The 20,075-nt window shown below is 48.3% G+C and overlaps 1 pseudogene; it reads left to right on the forward strand.

The window, feature by feature from the left end:
• LOC102182139 lies at positions 2,475–7,200 on the forward strand (annotated as a pseudogene).

Raw genomic sequence — 20,075 nt, forward strand, 5'->3', positions numbered from 1 at the left:
GACAGAGCCCGTGCTCTCAGCCTCCAGACAGAGCTAAGGTTTGAACGGAAGTCAGCCATTCCCATCCTGCACAACTCTCTGTTCAAAATTCTTCCTTTACACTGAGCTGGATCTGCCTTCCTGGGCCACTGAAAATACTGCTATTCCCTTCTTCTCCCCACTGCCCTTCAGAAATTGGAGGACACGCTGGGTCCATCCCAAATCTCCTCTTCCAGGTGAAACAGCTGCCACCCCATCGGCTGATCCTTAGAGCCCATGTTTTCCAGCGGCCAAGACCCAGTTCAGAAAGATTCCTCTTAGAGGGGCCATCATCCCGTGTGCCACTGAACCAACTCAGACCAGAGGGGAAAATTCTTACCCCTCACAGCTACAGACACAGGAAGCACGGTGACCTCAAGCCGGTCTGGTTACCAAGTTTGTGGGCCTCAGTGCAAGATGAAAATGCAAAGTCCCTTGTTCAGAAGTTATTAAGAAGACAGCAGAGCAGTTAACCAAGCTTAGGACACTGTGTGAACACACAAGACTGGCCCTGAGCTCAGGGTGACTGAGTGTGGGGTGAGGGGAGAAGGCATGTCCTAATCAAAGCCAGAGAAGGAATAACATCAGGCCTTGATAAGGCCTTTCAGGAGGCCAACATCTTATTATAAATAAGAACAAACAGTAATTGCTGTTTGTTGTTTAGTTGCTAAGTCACATATGACTCTTTGCAACCCCATGGGCTGTAGCCTGCCAGGCTCCTCTGTCCTCCGCTATCTCCTAGAGTTTGCTCAAATTCATATCCATTGAGTTGGTGATGCTATCTGACCATCTCATCCTCTTGTCGCCGCCTTCTCCACTTGTCCTCAATTTCCCCCAGCATCAGGGTTCTTTCCAGTGAGTCGGCTCTTTGCAGCAGGTGACCAAAGTGTTGCAGCTTCAGGGTAACTTATCCTAAGAGCTAAAGAGAGGTCTCACAACAATCTTTAGGAGCAAATACCCATAACACCAAGATTTCCAATTTTCATAGAAGATTCCTGAGGTTCCAGGGAGAAAAACAGCAATAGTAACAGGATCACAAGTGGAGAATTCAAATCCTGATCCGCAGAGTTGCAGACCCATGCTCTGAGCCCCCTTTGCAGTCCAGCCTCTACAAAGACAGAGGTAACATGTCTGTAGGGTGTTGAATAATGTCCCCAGAAAGGATGTGTCTGAGTCCTAACCCACAGCACCTGTGAATGTGCCCTTATTTGGAAATGGGGTCTGTATTAGGGTTTTCCAGAAAAAAACAAAATAAAAAACAAAATCAGGGACTTCCCTGGTGGTCCAGTGGTTAAGAATCCACCTTCCAACCCAGGTGACATGGGTTCAATCCCTGGCCAGGGAACTAAGACCCCACAGACTGCAGGGCAACTAGGCCCGAGTGCCAGAACTGCTGAGTCTGAGTGCTACAATAAAGACAGACACCTCTCACCCCAAAAAATCAACCATCAATCAAATCATTCATGTGTGTGTGTGTGTGTGTGTGTGTGTGTATAAATAAATATATATATATATATACTGTAGACAGAGAGGAGAGATTGTATGACTATATAACTATATAGATACAATCTAAATGGCTTCAGTTACGTCTGACTCTTTGTGACTTTATGGACTGTAGCCTGCCAGGCTTCTCTGTCCATGGGATTCTCCAGGCACGCATACTGGAGTGGGTTGCCATTTCCTTCTCCAGGGGATCTTCCCAACCCAGGGGTCAAAGCCGAGTCTCCTGAGTCTCCTGCACGGGCAGGCAGGTGCTTCACCACTAGCACCACCTGGTATCTCTATATAATCCAGATAGAGTTTGTCTATCTATCTATCCTCTAAAGGGATTTATTATGAGAAATTAGCTGAGAAGTCCTGTGAACTGCCATCTGCAAGCTGGAGACCCGGAAAACTGCATAGTTCAATCCAAGTCCAAAGGCTTGAGAACCAGGGGAGTCAATGGTTTAAACCTCAGCCTGAGGGCTGGGGAAGTGAGTGAGCCGGGGAGACAGGAAAAGAAGGGTGAATCGTCATTCAGCCCTGGTGACTGGATGAAGCCCACCTACGCTGGGGAGGGCGTCTGACTTTCCTGAGTCCACTGATTCAAATGCTAATCTCATCCAGAAACATTCTCACAGACACCCTCAGAAATAATGCTTAATCTAGGTACCCAGTGAACCAGTCAAGTTGACCCATTAAATTAACCACCGCAGGGTCTTTGCATACGTAATTAAGTTTGTTGTTGTTTTTCAGCCGCTAAGCCGTGTCCCACTCTGTGACCCCACGGACAGCAGCATACCAGTCCCACCATACCTCCCCTATCCTTCACTATCACCTAGGTCCTTAATTAAGTTAAGGTCATCTCAGATTTGAGGTGGACTCAGTGCAATGGCTGGTGACCTTGAGAAAGAACAGAGAAAGAGACTCAGACTCAGAAGAAAGGCCACGTAGAGATACAGGCAGAAATTGGAGCGATGTGGCCACAAGCCAAGGACACCAAGGGCTGCCAGCCGACACCTGAAGCTGGGAAAGAGGCAGGAAAGAGACTCCCCCGGAGGTGACCAACCCTGCCCACACCGGGATTTCAGACCTCTGGCTTCCAGAACTACTAGAGAAAAAATTCTGTTGTTTATATGTGGTAGTTTTTCACGGCAGCCCCAAGAAACTAACAAAATGTCTTTCTGTGTTTTTAAAAGGGTCTGCATGTCCACAGGACACGTGTAACTGCTGGTTGGATCTCTAGAGAGTGCTTAGTTCTTGTAATCCAGCCAAAGACCAAAGATATCTTTAACCAGTACTGCCAACCTAAAAATAAATCAGCAGGCGCCTTCCTGGATCCGCAGAGACCCAAGAACTGCAGGTGAGAAGTGTGACTCTGGTTCAACGCCTTGTTGAACAAGGAGCCAGAGAGGAAAGGTGGCTTCCTTTCCTTGGAGAAAGGTCCAAGGTCACCACGAGGGCCAGCCACGTTTGTAAGTAACCATTTTCTAGTAGTCATGTTTAAAAACAAAAAAAGAAACAGTGAAATTAATTTCAATAACTGTTTGAGTTCCCCCCGAATCCTGTAATAAATCACCAGAGATTTGGTGAAGTTAAAACTACAGAAACTTAACTCTCTCAAGTTCTGGAGGCTGAAAGTGTGAAACCCAGGTGTCAGCAGGGCTGAGCTCCCCCCACCCTCTAGGAGAAAATCTGTTCCTTGTCTCTTCCAGCTTCCTTGGCTTGTGGTTGCCCCCCTCCCACTTACAAGGAAGGAAGCCTGGTGTGCTGCAGACCATGGGGTTGCAAAGAGTCGGACGCGACTGAGCTACTGAACAACAACATGTGATTTCACTTAGGGTTTACTAGGCTAATCCATGATAATCTCCTTATTTGAAGATCTTCAACTGAGGACACTCCTGGTGGTCCAGTGGTCAAGACTCCACACTTCGGGGGCATGGGTTCAATTCCTGGTCAGGGAAGTAAGATTCCACAGCCAAAAAAATCTTTAACTGAAACACAATTGCAATAAAGATCCTTTGCCCATTACAGTAACACTTATAGATTCCAGGAATTAAGACGTAATATCCTTGTGGGATATCATTTAGCCATCATAATAATATATTTTGAGCTTCCCAGTTGGCGCTAGTGGTAAAGAACCTGCCTACCAAAACAGGGAATGTAGGTTTGATTCTCGAGTCAGAAAGATCCCCTGAAGGAGGGCATGGCAACCCACTCCAGTATTCTTGCCTGGAGAATCCCCTGGACAGAGGAGCCTGGCAGGCTACACCCCTCCCACTTACAAGGAAGGAAGCCTGGCGTACTGCAGTCCATGTGATTGAAAAGAGTTGGATGCAACTGAAGTGATTTAGCACACACACAGAAATGTATTATATTTAACCAATAGATCCAAAATCTAATTTTAACATGTAATCAATATTTTTAAATTATTAACTAGATATTTAACTTTTTTTTTTTTCATATTCAGGTATGAATTCTAGACTCATGACACATCTCAGTTTGGACTTTTCACATTTCAGGAGCTCAGGGATCATTTCTGGTTTGAGGTTGCCATAGGGACAGTGCAGCTTTACATAAAATATTCTAGGACTTGTCTTTCTGGTTTTATTTTATTTCCTTAAGACACTTGATACAAAGGTCACAGATGTGATTAGAATCTCAAGTGAAACTCAAGCCTTTAAGTTCAGCTCCCAGGACCTGTGAATCAATCTGTAGAAGCTGCCTGCAAGGTACAGGCCCAAATAGGGGGCTGATTTCGAGCAAGTTGGACTTCAAAAATTCAACTCTGAAAATCCCAGCTTATTACCAAAAGAACAGAACTCTGCTTCCTGTCTGTGACGATAAAGTCAACCCAGGGGTTGAGTTTTAGTTTGAAAGGTGCTGATTTTCTATGACCACTTTATGTGTTAAATCTTCAAAACCCACTTTTGAAGAAAGTAAAATTGGGACCTGGAGATGCCCAGTTACCTGCCCTTGGGGCCAAGTGGCTAAGGAGCAGCAGGGAGCACAGGTCTGAGTCAGTTGCTGCCGGGCACCACTGCTTCCTCCCTGAGCCTCACTTTCCCCATCTCTAAAATGGGCATGAGAATAGACCTTCCTCTGAGGATTACTGAGCTAATCCAGGTAGCACATAGAATTGTGACTGGCATTACATGTACATGACTGCTGCTGCTGGTGTTGGAATAGGTTTATTTAAGTGATCTAGTCTAATTCCAGAGGCAGAGCCCTCGGCCTAGGACGTGTGTGTGTGTGTGTGTGTGTGTGAGAAGGGCCGCCGGCCCTCCTATTGTCAGTCCAGTCGGGATCGAGACCAATATTGAATTAATTACCTGAAAACAGGATAAGAACTATATATAGGGACTTCCCTGGAGGTTCCTTTGGATATACCCATTTGAATGCAGAGTTCCAAAGAATAGCAAGAAGAGATAAGAAAGCCTTCCTCAGTGATCAATGCAAAGAAATAGAGGAAAAGAACAGAATGGAAAAGACTAGAGATCTCTTCAAGAAAATGGGAGATACCAAGGGAACATTTCATGCAAAGATGGGCTCGATAAAGGACAGAAATGCTGTGGACCTAACAGAAGCAGAAGATATTAAGAAGAGGTGGCAAGAATACATAGAAGAACTGTACAAAAAAAATCTTCACAACCCAGATAATCATGATGGTGCGATCACTCACCTAGAGCCAGACATCCTGGAATGCGAAGTCAAGTGGGCCTTAGGAAGCATCACCATGAACAAAGCTAGTGGAAGTGGTGGAATTCCAGTCGAGCTGTTTCAAATCGTAAAAGATGATATTGTGAAAGTGTTGCACTCAGTATGCCAGCAAATTTGGAAAACTCAGCAGTGGCCACAGGACTGGAAAAGGTCAGTTTTCATTCCAATCTCAAAGAAAGGCAATGCCAAAGAATGTTCAAACTATTGCACAATTGCACTCATCTCACACGCTAGCAAAGTAATGCTCAAAGTTCTCCAAGCCAGGCTTCAACAGTGTGTGAACCATGAACTTCCAGATGTTCAAGCTGGTTTTAGAAAAGGCAGAGGAACCAGAGATCAAATTGCCAACATCTGCTGGATCATCGAACAAGCAAGAGAGTTCCAGAAAAACATCTATTTCTACTTTATAGACTACGCCAAAGCCTTTGACTGTGTGGATCACAACAAACTGTGGAAAATTCCTAAAGAGATGGGAATACCAGACCACCTGACTGCCTCTTGAGAAACCTATATGCAGGTCAAGAAGCAACAGTAAGAAATGGACATGGAACAACAGACTGGTTCCAAATAGGAAAAAGAGTACGTCAAGGCTGTATATTGTCACCCTGCTTATTTAACTTATATGCAGAATACATCATGAGAAGTGCTGGGCTGGATGAAACACAAGCTGGAATCAAGATTGCCGGGAGAAATATCAGTAACCTCAGATATGCAGATGACCCCACCCTTATGGCAGAAAGTGAAGAGGAGCTCAAAAGCCTCTTGATGAAAGTGAAAGAAGAGAGTGAAAAACTTGGCTTAAAGCTTAACATTCAGAAAACGAAGATCATGGCATCTGATCCCATCACTTCATGGCAAATAGGGAAACAATGGGAATAGTGACAGACTATTTTGGGGACTCCCAAATTGGTGCAGATGGTGACTGCAGCCATGAAATTAAAAGGCATGCTCTTTTAATTTCTCTGAGAAGTTGGCGCAAGCAGCAGGAACAGATCTAAGAAAACTGACGAAAGGCCCCTCCGTGAATATCTGCTCCTTGAAAAGAAAAGCTGTGACCAACATAGACAGCTTATTAACAAGCAGAGACAGCGCTTTTGCTCGTCTGCGGGGAGGGCCGCTGGCAGGGGCCTGCGGTACGCCGCTTCAGGGAGGGGACTCGACAGCGGTCATCTGGCTTGTTGCCTTTCTGGTCGCCACTCCCCCGGCCGGCCGGACAAGACCCGCCAGTAGCGCGGCACTGATTCCTCTCGGGCTCGCAGGCGCTGCTCTGAGCAGCGTCATCCTTTATACCAGAAAGCTGGCGGGCGCTACGGTGAAAAAACAAAACAAGAAGAAAGTGGAGGAGGTGCTAGAAGAGGAGGAAGAAGAATAAGTGGTGGAAAAAGTTCTAGACCGTCGAGTGGTAAAGGGCAAGGTGGAGTATCTCCTGAAGTGGAAGGGGTTCTCAGATGAGGATAACACGCGGGAACCAGAAGAGCACCCGGATTGCCCTGACCTCATTACTGAGTTTCCACAGTCTCGGAAAACAGCGCACGAGACAGATAAATCAGAGGGAGGCAAGCGCAAAGCTGATTTTCATTCAGAAGACAAGGGGGAGGAGAGCAAACCAAAGAGGAAGAAAGAAGAGTCAGAAAAGCCACGAGGCTTTGCCCAGGGTTTGGAACCAGAGCGGATTATTGGAGCTACGGGCTCCAGTGGAGAACCCACGTCCCTGATGAAATGGAAGAACTCTGGTGAGGCTGATCTGGTCCCTGCCAAGGAAGCCGATGTCAAGTGCCCGCAGGTTGTCATATCCTCCCATGAGGAAAGGCTGACGTGGCATTCCTACTCCTCAGAGGATGATGACAAAAAAGATGATAAGAACTAACTTTCTTGAACACCAGCGCCTGTCACATCTGACTGTGGGTTTCAAGTGGGGGAAGAAGGAGTTCTCCTTGTCTTGACACCATGAAGGTGGCTTGAGAAGATGTCCTTTGAAGAGCCAGTATAGCTTCTGTGTCCTGCAGCAGCCCAGGGCTTCAAAGCCGCTCCACGCTATACAGTTTGCATACCCCTCCCGGGGGAGGGGAAGGAGGGTCAGTGTTTCAAGGCAACCCGTTCTGAACTTTGCTTAAAAAAAAAAAAGCAAAGGGCCTTCTATGAAGGACAAAACGTAGAAAGGGATGTGGGAGAGCAAGAGACACTGAAGATCTTCAAAGAGCATCTCCACAACCCACACAACCTTCTTCCCGATAGTGTTAACTCTGCATTTTTACAGCGTAGCATGTGTGTAGTTTTTGGCTATTACTGGTGTATTATTTGGGGTGGGTGGTGTGGGGTGGGAAAGAAGGGAGATGGGTTAGGATCATTTTTGTTAAAATTTGGGGAAACGGTGAAACAAAGGAAAGAACAACTAATGATGATTGGGTTCAGTGTCCAGAATGTTGTATCCTTTCAAAAACGTCATTGGCAACCTAAATGAGCACTGAGAGAGACTGCTTAAAAGCTGCGAGTGCCTGAAACTTAGAAGCCAAGGTATTCCCTGCCTGAGCTCAATGCTGTTCCCAACAAAGGAACAAGAAGCTACCAAAGCTGCCCTTTGGGGGATGGAAACTGTTTGAGGAGGAAAAGTCTTACTGGGATGTATACACAGGCAGATCTTTCTGTCTTAGAGGTGCTACTCATGAAACTGACAGAAAGACCCTTTCTTTTCCTATTGTGACGTTACAAATATCAGCTTCTCCATCCAAGCCACTGGTGAAGTATTTAGGGAAGGGCAGAGAGTGGAATAGGAGGTAAGTGAGTAGGGAAAGACAAGGCCCGGTGCTCATAGGGTGGAAAATCTTGGAGCCTCTGTTTTTTGAACTTTGAAACCATTGGGGGCAGGGTTCAGTCACTGACAGCACAGGGTCAAGACTTGAATGATTTCAAAAGCCCTGGTCTCAGGAGAAGATAAATTTTCATACTGGGGCAGTGGTTCACTTTGAAACAAAACAAATGTTTTAATCCTGAGAATTAACTAAAAGCCAAAACGCTGTCTTGAGTCATGAGATCCATCAGTTGTTGACATTGTCGTGATCTGCATCTAAAACTCCATTGTAATTTTCAGGCGTGTGTTAGGTTTTTGTGAAAACTTTTGTTTAAATGTAAACTTCATATCAACACTGTCAGTTTTTTGTCTTAATAAAACTATATAGATTTATAAAATTAATAAATTAATAAAAAGGAGAGACATTACTTTGCCAACAAAGGTCTGTCTAGTCAAAGCTGTGGTTTTTCCAGTAGTCATGTATGGATGTGAATGTCGGACTATGAAAAAAGCTGAGCACCGAAGAATTGATGCTTTTGAACTGTGGTGTTGGAGAAGACTCTTGAGAGTCCCTTGGACTGCAAGGAGATCCAACCAGTCAATCCTCAAGGAAATCAGTCCTGAATATTCATTGGAAGGACTGATGCTGAAGCTGAAACTCCAATACTCTAGGCTCCTAATGTGAAGAGCTGACTCATGGGAAAAGACCCTGATGCTGGGAAAGATTGAAGGCAGGAGGAGAAGGGGATGACAGAGGATGAGATGGCTGGATGGCATCTGACATCACTGACCTGATGGACATGAGTCTGAATAAGCTCCAAGAGTTGGTGATGGACGGGGGAGCCTGGCGTGCTACATTCCATGGGGTCACCAAGAGCTGGACACGACTGAGCAGCTGAACTAAACTGAACTGAACTGGCAGTCCAGTGGTTAAGATTTCACCTTCCAAAGCAGGGGGCATTGGTTCGATCACTGGTAGGGGAGCTAAGATCCCACATGCCTTGTGCCTAAAAAAAACAACCTAAACAACAGAAGTAATATCTAGCAAACTCAATAAAGACTTTAAAAATGGTCCACAGTTCAGTTCAGTCGCTCAGTCGTGTCTCTTTGCAGCCCCATGAACTGCAGCACAGCAGGCCTCCCTGTCCATCACCAACTCCCGGAGTTCACGCAAACTCACGTCCATTGAGTCGGTGATGCCATCCAGCCATCTCATCCTCTGCCATCCTGTTCTCCTCCTGCCCCCAGTCCCTATCAGCATAAGAGTCTTTTCCAATGAGTCAACTCTTCGCATGAGGTGGCCAAAGTACTGGAGTTTCAGCTTTAGCATCAGTCCTTCCAAAGAAATCCCAGGGCTGATCTCCTTTAGAATAGACTGGTTGGATCTCCTTGCCGTCCGAGGGACTCTCAAAAGTCTCCTCCAACACCACAGTTCTAAAGCATCAATTCTTTGGCGCTCAGCTTTCTTCACAGTCCAACTCTCACATCCATACATGACTACTGGAAAAACCATAGCCTTGACTAGATGGACCTTTGTTGGCAAAGTAATGTCTCTGCTTTTGAATATGCTATCTAGGTTGGTCATAACTTTTCTTCCAAGGAGTAAGCGTCTCTTAATTTCATGGCTGTGATCACCATCTGCAGTGATTTTAGAGCCCCCAAAATAAAGTCTGACACTGTTTCCACTGTTTCCCCATCTATTTCCCATGAAGTGATGGGACCAGATGCCATGATCTTTGTTTTCTGAATGTTGAGCTCTAAGTCCACTTTTTCACTCTCCACTTTCACTTTCATCAAGAGGCCTTTGTGTTCCTCTTCACTTTCTGCCATAAGGGTGGTGTCATCTGCATATCTGAGGTTATTGATATTTCTCCTGGCAATCTTGATTCCAGCTTGTGCTTCTTCCAGCTCAGCGTCTCTCATGATGTACTCTGCATAGAAGTTAAATAAGCAGGGTAACAATATACAGCCTTGACGTACTCCTTTTCCTATTTGGACCCAGTCTGTTGTTCCATGTCCAGTTCTAACTGTTGCTTCCTGACCTGCATATAGGTTTCTCAAGAGGCAGATCAGGTGGTCTGGTATTCCCATTCCTTGAAGAATTTTCCACAGTTTATTGTGATCCACACAGTCTCCCCCCTCGCCCCCCTAAAAAACAACCTTTAAAAAAGCAACTGTTTCCTTAAAAAATAACAAAACATAATAATGTGTGTACTAGGTAAGGAAGAAAGGAGTCGGGGTGTTGCTGGATGGCCCAGGAACCCGACTGACTGGTTGGAATCCAGGGAGCGTACTGGCGAGCCCAGAATGTGGGCCCCTATAGGGGGCTCACCTCTATAGAGATGGCTCACCCAGGGAAACAGCCCCAGGCTGGTCAGAGCCACCATGGCCACAGCTGATTGGACAGCAGAGAACACCTGACCGCAGGTAGCCAATGGGAGCCTAGCCCACAGCCAGTGTAATCCACAGCTGGGGAGAGCTCCACCCAAACAGATGTCCCCAGGTGTGAACAGAAGATACCAAGAGAGATGGAAAGATGGTCATGGGGATGGAGCCTGGACCATGAAGAGGAGTCTGAGCTCAGCAGTCCAAGAAGTCGGTGCGAGCAGCAGGAACAGATCAAAGAAAGCTGACTGAAGGTCCTCTCCAGCCCTGGGATCGTCACCTGTGTTCCCATGTCCCCCCGAGAGGTTCCTCTTGCACCGCGGCATCTCACAGGAAGTCCCTCGAACCCTGAAGCCTCAGTGTGGCTCTAGCAACCAGAAAGCTACCTGCTGCCAACCAGAGCTAGTCAGCACGGGTCTGCCACCTGCTCTACACGGCACCGGGGTCCACTGGAGGCTAAGTCCCCAGAGAAGAGCGTTTCAGATCCGGCTTGTCCTCTGAGTACCATAGGATAAGATGACATTTTCCTATGCAACCCTCTCTCTGCTTCCCTTCCCCTGACCTGACCCTAACTCCTCCTCCCTGAAGGCCTCCCTGCTCTCACTTCATCCCAAGAGCCAGATGCCCCCTAACAGATAAGAGCGCAGTATAGACCCAGAACCGCCCCTTCCAGCCAGCAGCCCCCTCCTCACTGTGGATTTGCTACCTGTCCATTCTCTGGGCAAGATTCTGGCCTTGTGGACCCATCAAAGGCCACTAGGGCTGTGGGTTCGACACTGTTGACCATGTTGGCAGCAGCAACTGAGAAAAGAGACAGACCAGCACTCTGGGGAGAGGGTGAGACCCCAAGGATGAGCAGGCAGGTTTGGCTCCCAGACAAGAGTGAGATCTGGCAGAGAGAATTGGCTTTCCCCTCCCAGACAGGCCAACTGAGAGACAGAGCTTCCACTTGAGCTGGAGACACAAGCTGGGCAGTAAACTTGGTGATAAAGTAAAAATTGTTACATAACAAGATTAACAACAACGAGTCAACTTTAGCTGCCAGACTCTGTGCTCAATACTGTGTATACACAGTATTAGTCAGTTGTCTTCCTTATTCCCATTTTAGAGGTGAGGAAGTTGAGGTTCAGAGGAGTGAAATGACTTGATCAATTTCCATGCTAAACCACAGCGAGATCTATATACATATACATGATATATGTGAAAAAGACTTCAGAGAGCTGGGGGCAGGGTGGAGGAAACGACTTGGCTTGAGAACGGGCTGATGCTCAGATGGAGCTGACCCCCACGGGGCCAGCTGGACGCTCTGACCTTTCCCACAAGCTCCAGCTTCCAATTCAAACTGTCCATCTTAGAACTGCAGTCAAGTAGCACGTGTGCTCTCATCGACTGCTCAGCCCAGAGCAGTGGGGTGGGATGCTCCAGAAGCTTCCTGAGCTTGGAGCCAGGAGAAAAAGGACCAGATATGTCCCCATCTTCACTGTTCCAGTGCAAGCTACAGCCAAGGACCCACGCAGCTCAGTTTTAAGCACCTCTGGAGGCCCTGTCCCTCCTACCTCATCATAAACCATCCCTTCCCACCCAGGAGACAACACAGTTTTGGCCACAGTTCCCTCACTAAGGAAAAAGTGTTGCTTCCTCCTGGTTGGAGGTCGGATTTGCTTCCAGTTGTCAGTCAACCCCCAGCTCTGCACGGAGCAGGTGAAAAGTCAGGTGGGTGATCGGAACGCCAAGGCCAGCCCCGTGGGAACCAGGGACCTGTAAGGCCCAAGAGCAGTTTTTGTGTGTTTGGTTTTGGCTGTGCCACAAGGCTTGTGGGATCTTAGATCGCTGACCAGGGATTGAATCCAAGACCTCAGCAATGAGAGCGCGGAGTCCTAACCCCTGGATCATCAGGGAATTCCCAAGAACAGCCATTTCTTTTTTTTCTTTAACATTTAATATATTAGTTGCGGTATGTGGGATCTAGTTCCCTGACCAGGGAGCGAACCCAGGCCCCTGGCATTGGGAACGCTGAGTCTTAGCCACTGGCCCATCAGGGAGCTCCTGAGAACAGCCATTTCTGCAGGTTGCGGAATTTGAGTGGGAGACCGGAGTGCCCAGCCGAGGTGCCTTGCTCCCTCCTTCATTCACTGATTCGTCCATTCAACTCCTGAACCCTGAGTGCTTACGTGTGCCAGGCACTGTGCCACGTGCCCAGGTCACAGAGGTCGTATCAGAAGCTCCCGACATTGGGAGGGGTTCGGGGCTCTCTCTCTTCACTTGAGCCGGTGACCTCTCCCTAACCCAGGCCTGGAGTTCCTCTGAGCCAGTCTTGGCCCTCCATCCTGCCTCGTCCCCTGTCCCCGGGTACCCTTTCCTGAGCTCACAGGCGCTGACTTCAGTGATGTAACTGCTGGCCTGAAATCGGAGGGGCTTGGGGCTTCGCTTTTCTCCAGTGTGACTCAGGCACGGACAGGACCTGGGATGTGTTAAGGTTCTCCGTTTTTTACGCAATTGTTTTTCTTCACTCAAACCACAGGCCTTGTGGGGGCACCCCCATCCCCCTTCTCAACCCAGTGACGGTCAGGATTTAGACACTGAGGAAATAAAGAACCTCTCCTCTGCTGGGGTCAAGCCCAGTCCTCAAGAAGGTGCTGCCGTGGAGGCAGGCCTCCGTCCAGAAACACCCTCTGCCCCCGCAAGGCTGGGACCGCCTCCCTCCCTGCTCCCCCTCCTCCCACTCCTCTCCCTCCTCCCACTCCTCCCCCTCCTCCCACTCCTCCCACTCCTCCCTTTGCCTCTTTTCCCTCTTCCCCAGGCAACAAAGTGGTCTCACGTTCCACTGCTTAGCAATGGCAGATCTGATTTTTCCTAAATTTACTGTATTTCCTTTGGTTTTTATTTTTGTTTCTTTATTTGCACGCACTGGGTCTCAAGGGCCGCACAAGGGATCTTCCATCTTCATTGCATACTGCATCCGGCATCTTTAGCTGCAGTGTGTGGGGTCTTCAGTTGTGGCATGCCAACTCTTAGTTGCGGCATGGGGGATCTAGTTCCTCAACCAGGGCTCAGGCCCCCTGCCTTGAGAGCACAGAGTCTTGGCCACAGGACCACCAAGGGTAGTCCCTGGGTCGCTATATTTCCGAGAAAGAAAACCTGAATAGATGAATAGATGACTCATTCATTCATGGAGCGGCGCTGAACTATTAAGAGCGTATGTTCGAGAGCCAGCCTGTTGGTGTGTCCAGCTTCACTGCTTGCTGTCTTTGCGATCGTAGACTGGTGGATCCCCCCTGTGCCTCCATCCCCTTGTATGGGGTGCGGTGAGGACCAAGGAGGGCTTCCCAGGTGGCGCGAGGGGTAAAGAATCCGCCTGCCAGTGAAGCAGATGTAAGTGATGAGGGTTAGATCCCTGGTTTGGGAAGATCCCCTGGAGGAGGGCATGGCAACCCACTCCTGGATCTGTGCCTGGAGAATCCCACGGACAGAGGAGCTTGGTGGGCTACAGTCCATGGGTCGCAGAGAGTCAGACACGACTGAAGTGACTTGCTTGCACGCACAAGGACTCGGGAAATGGTGTCAGCAAGGTGAGGATTAGCCAAGGTGCTGAGCACCTCCCTGAGGGCCCTAGGAGCCTCTGGGGGTCTCAGGCCTGGGGGCGAGCAGTCAGGTCTCTGGCTGCTGGAGGGACGGGGTGCCAGAGGAGAGGGGGCAAGTGAAGAAGCCAGTGCTGTTGCCCGGGTGGGAAAGGATGAGGCCTGGGGAAAATATGGCAGAGACCGGCAGGCCTGAGCCATAGGCTGGCCACTAGGCGTCAGAGACAGAAGTCAGAAGAGCGGGTCCCTCTGGGGGAAGGAGGGGAACCAACGGGGATGAGACTTAAGGGAACTTCCTGGGGGCTGAGAAGTTTCTCCATCTCCATCTGGGTGGTAGTTACACGCATATCTACAAAGGTTTAAAAACATTTGTTTTTTTTTTTTTGGTGGAACTGTCACTTAAGATTTGTGTGTTTTACTGAGATAAACTGTACCTCAATAAAACAATAAAGGGAATCCCCTGGCAGACCAGTGCTTAGGACTCAGTGCTTTCACTGCTGGGCCCCAGGTTCAACCCCTGGCCAGGGAACTAAGATCCTGCAAGCCAAGTGGTGCAACCAAAACAAAAAGAGAGAGAGAGAAGTAAATAAATAAGTTTAAAATAAAATCCCAATGCCCACATCTAGGACTTGAACAGCTGAGTAGATGGGGATGTCATTTCTAGAGGTGGGAAGCCTGAAAGAAATGCTGACTTGAGAGAAAAGATCAAGAATTAGGTGAGACTAATTTCTGGGACTTCCCTGGTGGTCTGGTGACTAAGACTCCGGGCTCCAAATGCAGGGGACTTGGGTTCAATCCCTGGTCAGGGAACTAGATCCCACATGCTGCCACTAAAAGATCCCACATCCCCCAGCTAAGACCAGCGCAGTCAAAATAAATAAATAAAATATTAAAAGAAAAAATCACTGACTGCAGTGGGAGAAGGGTTGGTGGTAGGGGAGGGAAGGGGTGAGCTGAAAATCCTTTGAATAAATCAGATGTTATCTTGCCTGAGGAACTTTTCATTGAACTTCCCCAAATTCTCCACATGGGGCTTAACAGAAACTTAGATATAAAAAAGAATGCTTTTAGTCAGCAAAAGCTAATGTGATCTTAGATTGGGGCGACAGAGCTCAGGACCAAGCCGTGGAGAGATGGCCCAAATACATGACTTTTCCATTCCCAGAACAGCTACTGTATCCATCCTTTTCTTGTACAAACAAAAGCAAAAAGCCGCACATAGCGACAGTCAGACGTTTCTATGAGGGGAGGAAAGGTTCGTGCTAAAAGACCCTGCTGCTGGGAAAGACCGAGGGCAGGAGAAGGGGACAACAGGATGAGATGGCTGGATGGCATCACCGACTCGACGGGCACGAGTCTGAGTGAGCTCAGGGAGTTAGTGATGGACAGGGAGGCCTGGCGAGCTGCGGTCCAGGGGGTCGCAAAGAGTCGGACACTGAGTGACTGAACTGAACTGAAGTCCCTTCAGTTGTGTCTGCCTCTGCCACCCCATGGACTGTAGCCCGCCAGACCCCCCTGTCCAGCGGGTTCTCTAGACAAGGATGCTGGAGTGGGCTCCCGTTTCCTCCTCCAGGGGATCTTCCAGACCCGGGGATCGAACCCGCGTCTCTTATGTCTCCTGCACTGGCAAGCGAGTGTTTTTTTATCACAGTGCAATCTGGGAAGCCTGGAAGGAGGAACACCCAGTCATCCAGTCATTAACAGTGTTTATCTCTGGGGAGAAGGACCAGAGACGGAAAGAGGAGGGGCAGAGCATCCCCCTTAATTTACACACTTCTGTGTTGGTGGGAATGTTAATCACAAGCTCTTACTTCACACCATCCAGCCTTGCTGTATATATGAGTTCCCTGAGCAGGTACCAAACCCAGGCCCCCTGCATTACGAGCACAGAGTCCTAGCCACTGGACCAGCAGGGAAGTTCCCAGCCTTGCTTTAACTGCCAGTTTAGAGGAATTATGGGGAATGAAGGAACACACGGACTGACTCTAAGAGCCAGTAAGAGACAAATCTAGAGGGTGGGACTTCCTGTACAACACCTAGCCAGTCTCTCCAAAGGGTCACTGTCCCCGAAAAGGGGGCTGCTGCTGCTGCTAAGTCGCTTCAGTCGTGTCTGACTCTGTGTGACCCTGTAGACAGCAGCCCACCAGGCTTCCCCATCCCTGGGATTCTCTAGGCAAGAACACTGGAGTGGGTTGCATTTCTTTCTCCAATGCATGAAAGTAAAAAGTGAAAGTGAAGTCGCTCAGTCGTGTCCGACTCTTAGCGAGCCCCTGGCCTGCAGCCCACCAGACTCCTCCATCCGTGGGATTTTCCAGGCAAGAGTGCTGGAGTGGGGTGCCATTGCCTTCTCCGAAAGGAGGGCACTGGCTTATAATCTCAAGAATGTACAATCACACGTGATGCACAGCCCTGGGTAGAATATCAGTGGGCACAAACCAACTGGAAAAGTTGACTGGATAAATCTAAATAAAATCGTGTTTTATAAAAGAAAAAACCCATGCCCCCTGCTTTGGAAGGTGAAATCTTAACCATTGGACTGCCAGTTCAGTTCAGTTTAGTTCAGCTGCTCAGTCGTGTCCAGCTCTTGGTGACCCCATGGAATGCAACACGCCAGGCTCCCCTGTCCATCACCAACTCTTGGAGCTTATTCAAACTCATGTCCATCAGGTCAGTGATGCCATCCAACCATCTCATCCTCTGTCATCCCCTTCTCCTCCTGCCTTCAATCTTTCCTAGCATCAGGGTCTTTTCCAATGAGTCAGTTCTTCGCATCAGGAGCCTAGAGTATTGGAGTTTCAGCTTCAGAATCAGTCCTTCCAATGAATATTCAGGATTGATTTCCTTGAGGATTGACTGGTTGGATCTCCTTGCAGTCCAAGGGACTCTCAAGAGTCTTCTCCAACACCACAGTTCAAATCATTAGTTCTTTGGTGCTCAGCTTTCTTTATAGTTCAACTCTCACATCCATACATGACTACTGGAAAAACCATAGCTTTGACTAGACGGACCTTTGTAATGTCTCTGCTTTTTAATAAGCTGTCTAGGTTGGTCATAGCTTTTCTTCCAAGGAGCAAGAGTCTTAATTTCATGGCTGCAGTCACCATCTGCACCGATTTTGGAGCCCCCCAAAATAAAAGTCTGACACTGTTTTCACTGTTTCCACATCTATTTGCCATGAAATGATGGGACTGGATGCCATGATCTTAGTTTTCTGAATGTTGAGCTTTAAGCTAACATTTTTACTCTCCTCTTTCACTTTCATCAAGAGGCTGTTTAGTTCTTTGCTTTCTGCCATAATGATGGTGTCATCTGCATATCTGAGGTTACTGATATTTCTCCTGGCAATCTTGATTCCAGCTTGTGCTTCATCCAGCCCAGCGTTTCTCATGATGTATTCTGCATATAAGTTAAATAAGCAGGGTGACAATATACAGCCTTGATGTACTCCTTTCCCGATTTGGAACCAGTCTGTTGCTCCATGTCCAGTTCTAACTGTTGCTTCTTGACCTGCATACAGGTTTCTCAAGAGGCAGGTCAGGTGGTCTGGTATTCCCATCTCTTTAAGAATTTTCCACAGTTTGTTGTGATCCCCACAGTCAAAGACTTTGGCGCTCAGAGTCAGTCAAACATGGCTTCACGTTAGGACTCCTTCAGGCTCAAGTGTGAGGACACAGACGAGGTGTCCCAGGTCCCAAACCCTTTCTCATCTACCAAAACCAGACAAGGGCAGCTCAGCTTTTGACACCACCTGCCACCTCGCCTCCAGAAATGTGGGCAGCAGTTCCAGCCTGGCTCTTCTGAGGACTGAGTGACTGCTCTGACACTTCCCTCAGAAGCCTGCCCCATGCAAGTTCTCACACGGATTAGCAATCGGGATTCATTTTGATTCAGTTCCAAGTCTGGCTTCCGGGCATGCGTGGTGGTCCAGTGGTTAAGAATCCGCCTTGCAATGCCGGGGACATGAGTTCAATCCCTGGTCTGGGAAGATCCCACGTGCCGCGGGGCAACTAAGCTCAAGTGCCACAGCTACTGAGCCCAGGAGTCACAGGCACTGAAGCACACCTAGAGAGGCCAACGCATAGGGAAGCCTGGGGACCTCAGCTAGCGAGTAGCGCCCACTCGGCAACTAGAGAAAACCCACTTGCAGCAATGAAGACTCAGCATCGCCAAAATATGAAAAATATTAAAAAGGTAAAAAAAAGTCCGACTTCTCAGGACAGCCAAAGGCAAGGCTCAGTCCTTCATTAGCTCTTGAGTTAAAAACAACAACAAGCAAAAAAAAAAAAAAACCCTGAAGGATGTTACTGACATAATTGGGGAAATTTCAGTGTGGACCACATGTCAGATAACATCGTGTTGAAATTAAAGTGAGTAAGATAATGGTGATTTTAGACACTGTCCTTAACCTTAGGAGACACATGATGAAGGGTTTAGGGCTGGAGTTTAATGATCTCTGCTTTCAAATGGGTCAGGGAAAAAAGAAACAGGAGACCAGATGGGGACTTCCCTGAGAGTCCAGTGGCTAAGACTCCGTGCTCCCAGTGCGGGCCTGGGTTTGATTCCCCTTCAGGGAACTGGATCCCACATACCACAGCTAAGAGTTCAGCATGCTGCAACTAACTAGAAGATACCCCATGCCACCACCAAGTAAATAAAATTTTTTAAAAATATTTCTTTATCTGACTGTGTTGGGTCCTCACTGCTGCACACAGGGTCTCCAGTCTTCGCTGTGGCATGTGGGGTCTTCACTTGCGGCATGCAGACTCTCAGCTGCAGCGTGTGAGATCCAGCTCCTTGACCAGGGATCTAACCTGGGCTCCCTGCCTTGGGGGCACGGAGTCCTAGCCACTGGGCCATCAGAGAAGTCCCCCATCCTGACATCACAGAATCTGTGATGTCCACCCACTGGCCCTAGGTTGAAATTTGATGGGCTAGACAGAAATGGAAAACAACGCAGATGAGCACCAGCTAGCAAACAGAGGGACACAAGGTGACACCCTTACAATGGAATACTACTCAGCAAGAGAAAAGAGTTATCTATGGGCACACGCTGGGACCTGGATGAACCTCAAAAATATGCTTCGGAGAAGAAGCTGGACACAAGAGACTACGTATTACCCGGTCTGTTTATATGACGTGTCCAGAAAGGGCAAAGCTACAGACAGAAAGATTAGTGGTTTCCTGGGGCAGGGACAGGAACTAGCAGTGAGTGTACATGAAGGATCATGTTGGGTTGATGAAATGTTTCAGGACTGATTTATGGTGATGGTTGCATAACTTGGTAAATTTACTAAAAATTACTCAATTGCACGCATGAAAAGTGTGAACAATACGGTATGCAAATATGCCTCAATAATGTTGTTTTTAAATATCCCTGGGCAGGAGCACACTGACTAATGGCTTTGGGGTTTTGGACGCACGGGGTCCCATCACCCTTGCTTGGCGATCTTACCCCCCGCCGTCATCGGTCATATTTGTGCTGCCCCCACCGGGCTGTGCATCCTCAGGGGAAGGAGGGGCCGTGTGTGTTTTGCTCACACCACACACCAGGGCCTGCTCGAGGAAGCTGCTCTCTAAATATTTGTCTAATGAGTGAAGGGATGGTGTCATGTTCCCCTTCGGGAAATGGCGGGGTTTCTGGTTGCTCCTGTTACGTGGTCATCAAATATTTCGCCACTATCCTTTTCCATGGCTGTGTGCTTGCTAAGTCACTTCAGTTGTGTCAGACCCTTTGCGACCCCATGGACTGTAGCCCGCCCGGCTCCTCTGTCCATGGGATTCTCCAGGCAAGAATACTGGAGCGGGTTGCCATTTCCTTCTCCTGGAGAGCTTCCTGACCCAGGGACTGAACCTACGGCTCTTACGTTGCCTGCATTGGCAAGTGGGTTCTTTACCACTAGCGCCACCTGGGAAGCCCCCTTGGCTGAGCACCTGGGAATATCTTTACCCCTCAGGAGAGCGTTCAGTTCTGTTCATCATGTTGCAGTTTGAAACCTTGTCCTTGTTCCCTGGAACTGCTGACTTTAGAGTGATTTGAGGACTTCCCTGGTAGTCTAGAAACTTCACTGGTGGCTCAGACAGTAAAGAATCCGCCTGCAACGTGGGAG

Source organism: Capra hircus, chromosome 11 (assembly GCF_001704415.2).
Source record: "Capra hircus breed San Clemente chromosome 11, ASM170441v1, whole genome shotgun sequence".
Lineage (NCBI taxonomy): Eukaryota > Metazoa > Chordata > Mammalia > Artiodactyla > Bovidae > Capra > Capra hircus.